Source organism: Lactuca serriola, chromosome 6, assembly GCF_051521515.1.
Source record: "Lactuca serriola cultivar US96UC23 chromosome 6, Lser_US96UC23_V15, whole genome shotgun sequence".
Lineage (NCBI taxonomy): Eukaryota > Viridiplantae > Streptophyta > Magnoliopsida > Asterales > Asteraceae > Lactuca > Lactuca serriola.
In genome coordinates this window covers 57904380-57920821 of record NC_136413.1, presented here as the reverse complement: position 1 = coordinate 57920821, position 16442 = coordinate 57904380, and the positions used below count along the sequence as shown (strand labels likewise).

At 39.3% G+C, this 16442-nt stretch overlaps 1 pseudogene; it reads left to right on the top strand.

Annotated features, from left to right (window-relative positions):
• Positions 1-7542: 7542 nt before the first annotated feature.
• LOC145057905 (dehydration-responsive element-binding protein 1B pseudogene) lies at positions 7543-8454 on the top strand (annotated as a pseudogene).
• Positions 8455-16442: the final 7988 nt, after the last annotated feature.

Sequence of the window (16442 nt, the reverse complement as noted above, 5' to 3'; positions counted from 1 at the left end):
ATGATGTTACATATTACTATGATACATACACTAAGAAACCGCAATACTAATGTCAGTTCCATATAGCATAATAATATTTTCTCTATGCTATCAGGCATCATAGATCAAGAAATCCTGTCATGCAATTCCTAATGATCCATAACCTACAAGCTAGCATGTAATTCTATCATAATCATCGTACGCAAAAAACAGTGTGGGTATCTTGGAGAATACTTTCTTGCTTCGGTTGATCGTACATATCACATCCTTCCTTGATTACTTTTGAAAATAATTTGAATATAATTTGAAAACTTTTGTAGATCCCTAGTTTGAGTTTGGATTCACACGAATATTCGTCCAATTCTCTTAAACCTAGGCACTGATACCAACTTGTAACATCCCAAAAATGATGATAAAAATTTTCATTTTTCATTTAGATAAAACCATTGTTTTCATAAAATCCAAGTCACAAAATATAAATGTCGAATACTAACATCCCAAAATCAGAGTATCCAAACATGCGGAAATCACAATAGTAGGGAATGTGTACGATCAAGCCTTCACCTTTCCCCGATCATCTAAACTACCTGAAACAAAGAAATCCATCACTATAAGCCCAATATTAGTGAGTTACCCAAACTACCCAACACAACATAAAAAAATATAGTGCATGCATATAGGGTTTGTTGTCCCGGGGCCTCAACCCAACCATCATATGTTTGTTAGCTTCCCGCCTCAACCCAACCATTCTGTGTTTGTTAGCTTCCTGCCTTAACCTAACCATCCGGGTTTGTTGACATACAATCTCAGCACAACCATCTGGTTTTGTTGGTCCATCGCATGAATCAATGCCTCAACCCAACCATCCGAGTATGTTGGCTTCCTGACTCAACCCAACCATCCAAATATGTCGATATATGCAAATAGAAACAAATCACATAATGATCCTACATCAAGTTTATATCACAAGGAATGGGTCAGCCTTGGTGCCTTCGACCCATAGGCATATTGAGGAAACTCACCTCAAAGCCAGAGAGATAGCTGAAAAGAATACGGCTCTAAATACCGACTCTACAGGTCACCTATACAAAAAATAAGGACCAAGCCTCAATCAACCACTCAATACTCTAAATGACCTAAATTCAAACTTGGTCAAAGTCAACGATCAACGGTTAAAAATCAAAACACAACTTCCAGCTGGGTGCCATGTCGTGGTCATTATTAACCACATCGTGGCTGCTAAATAACAAAGCAGAAGGGTTTCAATCCAGTCGCCACGTCGTGGCAACCTAAGGCCAAGTCGTGAGGATTGTTCTGGACAACTTAATTCATTAATCCATTTTCATATGACTTCAAGAACTCCAAAGCTCGTATCTGGCCCTTCCCAAGATCTTGATGGATGAAGTTCCAACTTTATTCATTAACACACCTCAATAAGTCAAGATCCCAAACCCTAGTTCCTTATGGATGACTAAATGCTTCAAGACACTCATTAAGCACCCAATATCTAGAGTTGCTCGTCCAAAGTTTCCTGAAGGGTTTCCTACTCCTAATAAGCCCTAAAAAAGTAGCTTTATGGACATGTATATCCAATGCATGTCCCTTCCATTTATGTCAAAAACATGGCAAAAGGGCTTAAACTTGTGCATGGGACCAAAAACTCCACACATCTTTAGATCTGGAACATATATTAATAAAATGATCTCATGGATCCATAAAGTTACCAACTTTATGAGATATAATCTTCCATTTTCACACATTATGATGATTTAGGGACAAAAGGGTTAGATCTAGAGATAAATATCACAAAGGTTGGATCTTGGGGACTTACAAGAGTCCAGAAACATGTTCAAGGTAGATGGGAAGAATTGTTTGTTGAAGCAAGGATCAACGATGTCTTCTTCTTCTTCAAAACACCACCAAAACACACAAAAGCTCAAAGATTAGCAATGGAGGATAGGAATTTCTCTTGGAGGCTAAGAGAGAGTGATTAAGTATGAGGTTAGGAAACCCTATCCATCATATTCCCTTAAATATAGGCTCAACCCCTGATTAGGGTTTGCCATTAAATTGCGGCCACATCGTGGCAAATATGTGTCACGTCGTGGCACGACCTTTGAGCCCATGAAAACTCTGGCCTTAGCCACACTGTGGGACTCCATCACCACGACGTGGCCACTGGAGGTTCAATTTCCAAATTATCAGATTTCTTAAAAGAAACATACCCAAAACTTGGTATTAGACTTGGCTTTTAAGTTGCTTAAATTATAACCTTAATCTTAATAGGAATTCAAATTTTACCTTTATATCAGATAGGAAAAAGGTACATTTTGGACATGTTTGTTTTTAACATTCTTATTTCATTTAACTTTATAGTACTGATATCCATTGGTTCTAGTAGGGGTTGTTGGAAGTGATTGCTACATTACTTCCATGTGCAGAACATAGGTTGTGTCTACGTCATAAACAGGATAATGTGAGAGTTAAGTGAAAGGGTGATGTCTTTGAGGATGCATTATGGAAATGTGCTACTGTAACCACGGTTGTAGAATTTAACCATGAAATTCAAGAGTTAAGCAAACAGAATAATGGTTGCCGCCGGTGGCTCAAAAGTATCCCACCTCAACATTGGACTAAGTCTCGCTTCATAGGTTTGGTTTTTATTTTTCATTAGCTTATTTTACATCTGTATTTTGACTTTGTAATTCTTATGCAGGTAAGGCTCATTGTGATGGTCTTCTGAATAACCTGTGTTAGACTATTAACAACCAATTTAAGGAAGGTTGTGATCAACCAATCATCAACTTGAATTTATTAGAGAGTACCTCATGGTAATGCTTGTGACTGTTCAAAAAGAAATTGATAAGGTAGTTGTGCCTCTGACTCCAACTACTACAACTATACTGGAAAAATCCAAAAAGTTACAGCAGAGTGCACATGTATCTACTATGGGAATGACAAGTATCAAGTAACAGGTCCAAGGATGGACCAATGTGTGGTGGACATGAATAAACACACATACTCATGCAGGAAATAGGAACTCACTACTATTCCTTGTAATCATGCAGTGGTGGCAACTTGGCACATGAGAAAAAAAAGGAAGATGTTGGTTTACCTGAGACTTGGGTGCATCCCACTTACTAGTTGAGAACATGGAAGGAGATGTATTCCTTCAAGATTAAGCCTATCAATGGACAAAGAACGTGGGAAAATAATGCTTGTCCTACAACATTACCTCTTCACAAGCATAATGTCCTCATTGGTACACTTAAGAAGAAGAGAAGGAAGTTTGTATTTAAATTAGAAAAGATGGTGAATTGTGGTAAGGCTTCAAAGAAAGAGAAATCTGTCATATGATCAAAATGAAAACAAAAACTTGGTCATAAAAAAAAGAGTTGCAAAGTTTAGAGTAGTGCAAGTGGTGCAGGTAAAAGCAGTACATGTGGTGCGGGTGGTGCAGGTCAAAGCAGTGCAAGTATTGCTGGTAAGAAGAGACCAAGTGGGGCTGGGAAGAGTAGTTCAAGTGGTGTTGTTAATAGGAGCCAATTGGGACTGGGAAGAAGGGCAAGACAACAGTTTAAAAGCATCCTAGTTGTTTTATTTTGTAGCCTAATGTAATGGCTTTTTACACTATGTAATTTGTTGATGTTTTCGTTAACATTATGATGATCTTTTGATAACATCTTTATCTTTTATTAACATTTTGATGATATCCTACTATCTTTTGATAACATCCTACCATCTTTTGTATTTTTCTAAATTACATTCCAACAACATTACACAATACCATTCCAATTACGATCATTACACAATTACAAATCAAACCAAAGTACATTCCAATTACAATAAAACCAAATTACATTACAATTCGATCAATTAAAATCCATTCCATTCCACTACAATTACATTCGATTCCGTTCCAGTCAACTACAATCAATTCCACTAAAATTACATTTTATTCGAGACAAAAAGCAAAAACAAAAGGTTTAACTTCGATTGGGTGTTTAGAGCAAGCGAAACATCGATTAAACCTAAAATTACTATTCGATACAATAGTAGAATCGCATTCCATAATTTTTCATAGTCGTCGAGGTTCGTATAACAGTTAGATAATCACAATCACACCTTATCGCCATTAGTGTTTTCTGAACTGAAGAAGTTACAAAGAAGAATAATAGATGTCCAAGGTGTAGAGAAGAAGAATAGTTGACATGTCTTTGAAAAGCATTCTTTTAAGGCTTTTATTTTTAAAAGCACAATAATACCCCTGGCGTGCCAGGCACATGGTGCGTATTAAAAGAAAGGGCTAACTGCGTAAGGACCAAACGTGTATTAAAAGCAAATGTTAGGGATGTCCAACGTGCAAAATATAACATAGGGACTAAACGCAAAAAAATTCAAACCATAGGGACCATATATGAAGGGTTTTGAGCATTCTAACACTCCTATGGTGTACATGAAACCCTAGATGCTTTGGATCTATGTTTTCTCTAATTATGCACGCAATATTGTTAGCAAGGCATTAAGCCTACAACTAGCATACAAATGACATAAACATCATATTAATGAGTTATAGAATTACCTTTTTGTTGTAGCTTGTAGTTTTGGCCTTTAAGAACTTAGCACCAATAGTATGAATGCCTCAAATGGAATCAAAATACACCTTTGGACAAAGGATGACTTTTGAGAGAATATCCTCACACCAAAATCGGCTTAATGATCTTTCAAGAACTAGTGTACCATTTTGGAGGCTAAAGGGCTTCTTATATAGTGTGGCTTAATTAGGGTTACACCATGCAAACCCTAATGTGCATGACCTTCCATATTCCTTAGGCTCCATGGGTTTAAACCCCCATTGATCATCCATGGGTTGTAACATTGGTTTAGCCCAACCTAAAGAATCATGGATCATTGGCCCACACCATAAGAATGAATGATTTACCAAATCAATGCCCATATATTTAATTAGTTTCTTTTGATCACAAAATTAATTCCAAATTAATTATTTATCGGTACTAATTAAATAATATGATTTCATATTAATATATTAGAACTTATAAAATATTAACAAATCATAAATAACCTCTTCCCAAAAGTTCATCCTATCAAATTGTCCTAGTGATATGCAACCTAAATGGACCATGTTACTCTCGGGTCAAGCACATACCAATTATAGTTATGAGCATAGACACCTAATCCAACAATTTGTTCTTAATTAAATCATCAAGAAATCATAGATATATAGTTTAAGGGGTCGTGAGTTAATCCGGAGAACGATCTAGTCGTTGAGGCTTGTGGGTTGGTTTTTCACTTACTGCCGATAATAAATATATATAATTAAAATAAATTTTTTGTTACGTTGTAATTTCTACATAATAATAAACTAAATATTAATAGTTAGACTAAACTGCACAAATGGTCCCTGTGGTATGTGGAAAATTGTCATTTTCCTCCAAAAAGGTTTGGCTAGCATCAGTGGTCCAAAACTTTCATTTTGTTGCGTCTTTGGTCTAATTTGTTCTGATTATTTTCAAAATGACGGATCTGCCCTTGTTAATATGATTTTATATTTTTTTCTTATTTGTTTTTCTGATTTTCTGATTTAAAAAAAACCAGAAAAAAAATAAAAATAAATCTCTCTCTCACTCTCTTTAATACAAGAAAATAAAAATAAATCTATCTCTCTCTCTCTCTCTCTCTCTCTCTTTGAAATCAATCCCCCTCTACTCTGTACCTTATTTCTTTTTCCCCACCAAAGAAACCTCCACCATCCACCATAAACCACCGACCGCCACCTCTAGCAGGCCATCCTCACCAATTTCAGTATCATCAGGCACAACCCACAACTTCATCTTCTCTGGTCATATTACATCTGAGGAGATGAGTGTGTCTCACATCCTTCTTAACCACTATTCAGGAGACCAAACTCACTCACATTCATCACGATACTAGCGACAAGAAACCACCACCTGAAAGCACTACCTTGTCGGGAGAAAGGAAACAGGGGAGTAGAGGGTGGTGGGCAAACCCTAAATCTTCGAGTGACAACTTCAACAAGTCGAACCCGCTATCATAGTAGTGATGGCGGAGAAGAAGTGCAAACCCTAGCAGGATCGATGAAGAAAGAGAAACAAAGGTTTGGGAAAATTGCGTACAGTCAAGATCGGTTTACAGCGCCATCCCCATTCTTGATTCGTCTTCTCGATCAGTTCAGATCTGTTCGTCCTCGTCCTCGTTCTCGTTTGGTAAAATTGCGCATAGTCGAACTCGCTATCGATTTTTCAGATCTATTCAGCGCCACCCCATTCTCGATTCGTCCTCGTTGCTTCCCTTGCTGCCTCCTGTTTTGCTTTCCTTCCGGCGAGAACGAGGTGAAGGGAAGGGAGTTGGGTTGGGTTTCATCGGTAAAGGCAGTAGGAGAGTAGAGGGTGGTGGGCAGCTGCGGTGGTGACGTGGTGGAGCAAGGTGGTCCTCGGTGGTGTTGGGGTGTTTCTTGGTGTCATCGAAGCAGCAACGAGGGGTGTTTGGATAGTGTTTCTCCGATGAGTGGGTGATGGAGGCTGCTTCCTCCTTTTGGGTTTCACAAAAAAAGTGGTCGTTTATGAGTGAGAGAGAGAGAGAGAGAGAGTGTGTGTGTGTGTGTGTGTTTGTGTGTTTTGTCTTTTCTTTTAATTTTTTTTATTTTTTTAATCAGTAAAATATTTATAAATAAATAAAATTGAAAAATGAAAAAATAAGGGTAAAATCGTCATTATAAAAAAGTTTAAAACAAATTGGATCAAACTTGCAACAAAATGAAAAGTTTATACCTCTACTGTTAATTCAAACTTTTTTGGAACAAATTAACAATTTTCAGTTAATCACATGGACCATTTATGCAGTTTTGTCTACCAGTTACTATGATAATCATTAACTCATAAACCAGACCATAAGTTATCACACCATCCATAGTTTACTTTTTTATGGAACTACAAAATATTTTCTCAAATCATTATACTTATAAACAACATGTGTTGGATGTGTAACCGTATAAGTCCTGTGTTATTTAAGGCTTAATTTTTCTATGTACATAAATATTACCGATAGATTACTGACAAATTAATAAACGATGAGCAATAATTTTTGAATTGATTAATTTTATAACATCAGACTTATAGATGATTTTTTACTTTCACAAATAAAGTACTATCTAAGGGTCTATTTTTAACTTTTCAGTTTTCACACAAAGCTTTTAAAATCAATCGGACCGATTTATTGATATTTTTATTTTTATATTATACTAAGTTCTATATTAAAATGCAAATAAAATATAACTCAGCATATGGAACCCGCATGTGAGGCGTGACATATTAAAAACGAACAAATTCGACCTCTCCATTCTCCAAGTCATACATAATAAAGGGACTGTTGTGGACCAAAACCATCCTTGTAAAAGGTTTATTTTAGTTTATATATATATCTTGTTGACGTCAATATGTCACGTGTTTTTAATGACAAAAATAGCCTCACCTTCCATAGCATATCAGGTGTGTATACAGAGACGCTTTTTCTTGTTCAATTTTCGGGAGCACCCACGTCTGTATTACTTTCCATAACAAAACATACTATAAATTCAGAACAAATTCTCCCATCTGTGTTGTTCCAGCTAATTGCCAAATGGGAATGGTCGAAGAAGACGCTTCTTCTTCCTCATCTTCATCTCAAACTGAGATTGGCGAAACAATCTCACCTCCATCGATCAAGAAACGGAAAGCCGGGAGAAAGAAGTTCAAAGAGACAAGACACCCGATCTATAGAGGTGTCCGGGTAAGAAACGGGTCCAAATGGGTGTGCGAAGTTCGTGAACCCAACAAGAAATCAAGAATATGGTTGGGTACATTTCCAACCGCTGAAATGGCTGCTAGAGCTTACGATTCTGCAACCCTAGCCTTACGTGGTGATGCCTCACCACTCAACTTTCCTGACTCCGCCCATCTGATTAAACGAGCCAAATCATCTTCTGCCCATGATATTCGAGAGGCTGCTCTTGAAGCAGCTCTTGCCTTTAGGCCGGAAGGTTATGAACATAGGTCATCTAGGTCGCCTGTGTCTTTTCAGATCGAAAAGGTGGCGGTGGAGGTGCCAGAGATGGCTTTCGTCGATGAAGAGCTTTTGTTTAATATGCCAAGTTATTACAATAACCTTGCCGAGGGATTGGTTATTACACCACCAGCAATGAAACACGGGTTTAATTGGGGTGGTGACTTTGATTGGCCTTGTGATTTTGATTCGGATATGGACTTGACTCTCTGGAGGTATTAAGTCGAACTGATACAGACTTAAACGAAGAGACACGGTTAGATATAGTCGGTTCTTGTTTTCAGTTATTGATCGATGTTTGTTCATATTCATATACAGATCTTTGAAATTTTTTGATAGAATTTAATTCTGTAAAAAGATTAAGATTTGTGTATAAGCAAAAAATCTTGATTTAAGATTTCGTATAAATTTTTTGATGTTATACAAATATGTGCGCGTATACATGTAGTTGGTTTTATTCTCACTGTTCCCATGCAAGTTAGAACAATCATTAATCGATACACGTATGATCCGATGATTGAAATAATATTTAAGTATATGTGTTTAACTCAAATACGTAAATAATATTTGAGTATATGTGTTTAACTCACATATGTTGTTTTGACATCACTACTTTGAAGAAATGATACACACATATAATATCTCATGGAGGATTTTCATCCGATGCCTGTAGTTTCTTGAAAGTTGAAATTCTTGCACATGAGAACGGTTTCAAGTAAAACCAACACTTACTCTTTTGTGAAATTAATGATGAATCATATCGAATGAAAATAGTGGTTTCTAAAATTTTACTCGGATAAACTTACATCCTTGACTTGAGACCATGCATTTTTTTAATGTTTTTCACTTGTCCAACATAAGAATCAGAACATACTGTCATGCCTTTATTGAAGGTAAAAGAAATTGAATTTACTATTTTTTATAAATACGTTGTTAACATCGTCATTGCTACATTGTTGCTAGAAAAAAAATCAATCAGTATTGTTATTGTTAGTTTCCGTGCATCCCTTTATAATGCATTCATGAACCCAACGCTTTTTGATGTCATTATATTATAACGAACAACAAGAAAACACACCCTTGCCTATTTATGGTCACACGTTTTGTATATCTGTGTACAACAATCATCTGGTAGAGCATGTTGTAGCCTAGCCAAACATTCCTTAAAATAAAAATTTTGGTGCGTTTTGAAACCTACAACAATGGCTTCCTCTCAATCTCCTCCCAAAGTTTCTCAACCTGCTCCCAAAGTTACCAAATCGGTTGCTAAAAAGAATTCCTCCAAAGGGTCATCATCATCAATGTCAACTGAACCATTTCTCAGTGACACAACTCAACTCTTCTCCTTAGACCCCATGGACTACGGCGAGTCCATTAGGCTCATGATCGAGTTCATCGTCAATCATCCCATACCTGTTCCCCTTACCAAGATTCTTGACCCGCCGATTCCCTTTCATCTTCTCCACACTGCCTTTGAGCAAATCAAGATTGAGAATGATGTTCTGGAAACAAAAATCAATAGCAATCGTATTGTTCCGGTTCACAAATCAACCTTCTTGAAGGCGATTGGTATTCCTGAAAACCCAGAAAACTTCAAAGTTCAAGAAACAATGGTTGAAGAATTTCAGTCATTTCTGAATCACATTGGGTATTCTAAAGAGTTTAAGGCAAAGAAGTTCAAGAAGTCTTCTGAATCAGGCCTTTGGACAGTTCTCATGCATTTCGTTCTTAGAGGATTGTTTGGAAAACATGGAGGAACATACATGCTTAGCAAGGATTGGTTGTACGTTGTTTACAATATCTTCTCGGGGAAGAACAACGATGTGGATCTCACAAAAGTCTTATGGAAAGATTTTTGGAAGTTCTCCATCAATCGCAAATCACTGGAGATACCGAGTCCGAGATTTTGGGCTCTGACCATCCAACAGTTGTGTCAAGACATGAAAGAACCAATCCCCATTGCCACGATTTCAAAAGAGGTATTTCTATCCTTCAAAGCTATTAAATCTTATCGTTTTCCAGACCAAACTTCATTTGGACCTACTAGACGTCTTCCTGAACATATGCTTGCCAAAATACCATCTGATTCCATTCACTTGAAACAACATTTAGAGTCCTCAATTGTGTACAACCCTACACAGTCTACCCCGGTCTCTGTTGAGCCTACTTCGGATGTGGCTAAGCATGTTCCAAATGAAGGAAAGAAGAAGAAAGCTGCCAAAAGGAAATCTTCTCCCTCTAAGCCCAAAGCCAAAAAGAGAACCAAAGTCGGTTCCTCCTCTCAACAAGAAGGAATCAAAGACATTCCGGATGACTCTGGCCATCCGCTCACCCCTCCTACCCACTCTTCCGAAGTACCCTTCGGAGTTTCAAAAACACAATCACACACTCACATGGAGTCTGCACATAATCCACACTCACCTTCCCAACAAGGTGTTGCTAGTGTTGAACAAAGTTCCTTGGCCCCTGGAACAAACCCACGTCTCAACTTGGAAATCCCTCTTATTACTTCACAAGCACGCTCTGAGACTCTTGTCTCAAACCCTAAGCTTTCTGAAGCAGGAGTAGTCCCTCCTACCTCGGAAGCTATAACTGGTCTGATACCCGGTAAGGGTACAGGGGGACCAGGTGCTAATGATCCTTTGTGGGAAGATTTTGTTGACAGGGAAAATTCAAGGCATCCTGAACTCACCAGGCCTCAAGTCGAAGCAACTCTCATCTCGATGAGGAAGTGAGCCATACAAAGCAACTTGCCCTTTGTTTCTCCAACTGATGACATCATAGATTTAGAGTTCACCTCCGGAGAAATGCCCCAAAACATCGTCTCGGAAAATTCTCCTAAGACTCACCACCGTGATTTTCTGCACCCCAATCCCGATGAAGAACGATTAGATAAAGTTATGTTCGATGATAAAGGTGCTTCTGTTGTTGCTCCTTCGTTGTTCTCCTCATTTCTCTTTCCGTCAAAGCCATCCTCATCAAGGCTGGTTTTTGACTTCGGACTTTCATCCTCCTCCTCTGAGCTATTTGATGAAGAAATTAAAATCGATGATCAAGTCCCAACGCATCTTGGAGCTGAAACAGAATCTACTCCCAAACAATTTGACGCGGATACAACTCAGTCTGGCCCTTTCGATCCACCAGTAAATCAAGATGATGACAAAAACAAGTCTCGAACTTCCACCTCGTAGACAGGATCATCCGATGGAAATTATGTCAATCCTTTTGCCCTATTGGAACTCCGAGACAATGTCTCTGATGTTGTGAAGAAGGTCGAGTCACTTGACACCTCTGTGGTAGGGCTCAATGCCAAGATTGATGAAAAGGTGTCTGGCCTGGATTCTAAGCTCGATGGAATCCTCAACAACTTGTCTGAAACCAACAAGTCTGAACCCACCAATGTAGAAAGGGAAGCCCAGCTTGATGAACTTATCTCTCTCTAACTCAAGCACACCATTGAGGAGGTTGAACAAAAGTATGATGCCTCACTCGATCACTACCTCAATACCATCACCAAAATAATGAATGTACATGATGACTTAGTCGGTGCCACAAATGAACTCATCAAACAAACGCATGTCCGCCATGAGAAACATTTTCAAAGGCTAGAGAAGAAGATACGAAAGAAAGATGAAATGAACCTGATCATGCAACAGGTTCTTATCAAGCTTCTTAGGGCGTGTTGAAACATTGTGGATGTTCTGAACCACAAATTTGATGAGATGCTCTTAATTCTTGGCCAACTGTTTGATCACCTTAAGGCTCAGACCCCCACTACTGACGCCTATGATGCATTGACTCTCCAACTCAATACCAGCTTTCAGAAGGTATTTGACAAATTCTCGGAGCTCAAGGAGTCTTTATTTCTTGAACCGGTTGTCGGGTCTTCCATTGCAAGAGGAGGAGAAGGACCTAGCTGGCAAACTCAACCTTGGAAACATGTCTCGGAGTTCCGACTCCGCGATGAAAACTCTGATGATTCCTTGCAAGTTCTTTCATGTTCTCCAGATGATGATGATGATGAGGAAGAAAAGTACATCTCTAATGCCGTCATATGCATCCCAGCTCAGAGAAAGCTCCCAGCCAAGTTGCTTTCTAAAGAAGAACAATGTATATGATCTGAAGTTTCATGGCCATCAACTATGGACGATGTTCTTAAAAGAAGCAAGGAAATGGCTAAGGCAAAAACAAAGTTTACAATTGATGCCTTCTGAGCCACTCAATCAATGCTTCCTCCGATTCCCTCTCCAAGGATTGTTCCTATCAATGAAGGTTCTTCACTTCGGAAGCGAGATGATATTTCGGAAGATCCTCCATCTACCTCTCCTCCAAAATTCATCGTTGACGAAAAAATGCAACACATCCTCTCCATCCTTAATAAAAAGCAAGATAAGGGAAAAAAAGCCCATCTCGGAACCTCACCACTCAAATAATCCCATGAAAAAAAGAAGTGGCTAGTCACAAGAAGAGATTAATCAAGCTCTAGAGGAAAGCATCAGGATCCAAGCCCTTAAAGACAATCCTTATCCGATGCTAGGGATTTCTCCTCTTTGCCGAGACGGGGTCATACACGATCTAGATATAGTACCATTGATGTACTATGATCTTCCCAAACATGATTCAGACCAAATTGATCTGCCTCTCTCTCCTTACAGCAAGTTCTACATAAAGTTCGCTCCTCTCCACCCAGAAGTTGATTCATAATTAATCATCCGGACTGAACGTGAAATATTGAAGACCTTTTATCCAAGAATTCACTTCCCCAAAAAGAAGTGTGGTCTCAGAAAAGGATCACCAAGATCTCTGGGTTTGGAAGGAAAATTCTGACCAAGTTCGAACTGAACTGTGTGCTGTTCCGATACCACATCTTCCGGAACAAACCAACTCAATGCACTATATCTGACGCCGACTTCCCTGCATTCAAACCAAATGACATCTTGACTATTGTTGCACATTTCTGAGGCCACCAAGTTGATGATCTTAGCATTGGAGCTTACCATGCTACTTTGAGTTTTCTCAAAGACTATGTTGCTAAATTCTGCCGGTGCGACTTTGAACTGGCTCATCTGTTCAACAGAAAACCAACAAGAAGGACTTCTTCCGAGTCCTTGATAAACATCTAGTTCCCACTAAGGCGCTTCGGAAGTTCATCAATCGTGCATCCAAGTCCGAGGAACCAGAACATGTGAAGGCCAAGTTTATAAGTTAGTTGTAGTGGTACATTAAATTCAGAGATTGGTTGTACTGAGCGTATGTGTTCATCAATGAAGAATCGAACTAAGGTGATAGGATTGCTAAGTTCACTTAGGGGAGATTGTTGGAACCTGAAAGTGAACCTCTAGCAATCCCTAACCTTTGTATTTTAAAAGTTAGGCTTATGTCCGAGATGGTTATGGTACGAGATGGTGATTGAAGTCCGGAGTGGAGTTTATGGTTCGAAGTGAAGGGATGTTCCGAGATAGTATATCTGTTTGTGCATTAATTATTCTTGTCTTTTGTTTGATGTAACCTTACAAAGGACTTAGTCTTTTTGTCAAATGGCATAATCAGAGTGTCAGAAGTAACTTGTTTATCCGGTCCTTTGTATGCATTTCAGTCTGTAAGTTGTACCTCCTTTTCCTATATAAGGAGTGTTTAATGACAAGAATAAATGACGTATTGTTGCTCCAAAGATAGTTATATTCGAATTTACTTTACTGCCACCTTTCTCTCAAATGAAACTCTTTCAAACATTCTACTTGTTCATTTATTGTCTTTACATTGATTATACTTATAGTTCCATATTTAATACTTGAAGTACTTTGTTGATTTCTCTATTCTGTCTTGATTGGTCTAACCAGACTTGACTAGAACATTTAATTATAAGCAGACATTGATCTTAAGCATTGACTCAAGGTTTGAGCTTTCAAACCTTGTCCCTGCGCATCGTATCTTTGTTCTCACACCAATTCTCCTTTTTTAAACCCTCCACTACTGCTCCTTTAATCATATCCATCAATGGTGAGGTGATTGTCATCCTCAAACAAACATCTCAGATCAGAGCACTTGTCGCCTTGCGACTCAAAGCATCAGCCACCACATTGGCCTTCCCAGGATGATACAAAATCTCGCAGTCATAATCTTTAATAACATCAAACTATCTCCTCTGTCTCATATTCAAATTCTGTTGATCCATCAAATATTTCAAACTTTTATGATCGGTGAAAATGGTGCATCGAACCCCGTATAAATAATGTCTCCAAATCTTAAGGGCAAACACCACCATCCCTAATTCCATGTCATGATGGGGTAATTCGCCTCATGAGGCTTCAGCTGACTCGAGGCGTAAGCAATCACATGCCCCCACTGCATCACAACAGCTCCCAAACCCAAAATAGAAGTGTCACAATACACCACAAAATCATCCAATCCCTCAGGTAGTGCCAGAATCGGGGCCTCGGATAATTTCTGTCTCAAAGTCTCGAATGCCAACTGTTGATATGGACCCCTCGAAAGGTGACACTCTTCTTGGTCAAGCGGATCAAAGACACGTCGATCTTGGAGAAATCCTGAATAAATATCTTATAGTACCCTGCTAAACTCAATAAACTCCGGATCTCGGATGCATTCTTCGGAACCTCCCAACGCATTACCGCCTTAATCTTGGCCGGATCAACCAAGATACCATATTGGTTGATAATGTGCCCCAAAAACTGCACCTCATGCAACCAAAACTTGCATTTGGAGAACTTGGCATATACCGTCTCCTTCCTCAGGGTCTCCAACACCTCCCTCAAATGTTGCTCGTGTTGCTCCTTGGTCTTAGAATAGACCAAGATATCATCAATAAATATGATCACAGACCGATCAAACATCAGCCTGCAAACCTGGTTCATGAGATCCATGAGTGTCATTGGAGCATTGGTGAGCCCAAATGTAATCACCACAAACTCGTAATGATGATAACGAGTTTTGAAAGTCGTCTTCGGTATATCCTCATCTGATGATACCCTAACCAAAGATCAATCTTGGAGAACCAAGATGCACCCAGCATCTGATCAAATAAGTCATCAATCCTCGGAAGCGGATAGCTATTCATCACCGTTAGCTTGGTCAGCTCTCAATAATCAATGCACATCCCGTGTGACCCATCCTTCTTTTTCACGAACAAGATCGGTGCTCCCCATGGGGAACTACTCGTACGAATAAATCCCCAGTCTAGCAGCTCCTGAAGCCGTGTAAACAACTCCTACATATTAGGCAGAGCTAGACGATACAGTGCTTTGGCTATCGGAGCTGTACCAGGCACCAAATCAATACGAAACTCCACTTGCCTCTCAGGAGGCACCCCAGGTAACACCTCTGGAAATACATCAAGAAAACCTCACATAATAGGTACCATGCTCATCTCTAACATGGCCTCCACCCTCGTATCCGAGACATAAGCCAAAAACCCAGAACAACCCTGTTTAAGGAGTCTCCTAGCCCTCACAACTAAACAGAGGGTCGGCCCATGTGAGGCTCTCTCTCCATGGATAATAAGTTCTCCCCCACTTAAGGTTCGAACTCTAACCAGCTGGCGCTCGCAATCTATCATGGCCCCATTGGGCTCCAACTAGTCCATCCTAATGATTACTTTCAATCCTCTCAAAGGAGTCGGAACCAAATCAATAAGAAACCTCTCACTGAACATATTCAGAACTTTCCTCTGAAATACCATTGCAGAGCTCACGGTACGATCATCCACAATCTCCACCTCGAGTTGGGAATCCAATGTCCCCGTACCATCTCGAAACTTCTTATTGAGCGCAAGAGATACAAATGATCAGGTAACCTCCGAATTAAAAAGAACATAAGCCGACAATCCATTGACGAAAAAGGTCCCCATACAAGATCATAACAATATAAGCATAAACAATAAAATAAATAATATAGAAATAGATCACATACCAGTCACGACATCTTGCATTGATCTACTGTGCGGCTTACCACACTTGGCACATTGGCCTCGACCTTGCCGACCCCTACTAGGAGGATCAGAGATCTTAGGCTTCTTAGCCAGACCTACTGCTGCCTGAACCTACTTCGGCTTCTACTTCGTCCGGAGCTCCAACTCAATTTCCCATTCACGGGCCTTCTCCACCATGTTATTCAGGGTCTTGCACCCCGAAAAGCTCACAAACTCAGGAATATCATCCCTCGACATGGAATCATACCTCGTTTTCTTCATCTCCTTATCCACAACGTACTGCGGAACCAAAAGTTCTCTCTCTCTCTCTCTCTAAACTTGGCGGTGATCTCTTTCATAGTCCCAGTCGTCTGTTGAAGATCTTGTAACTCCCTCACTAATCGTTGCACCACAATGGCTTGTGCAAACTCCAGATCAAACCTCCGTACAAACTCCT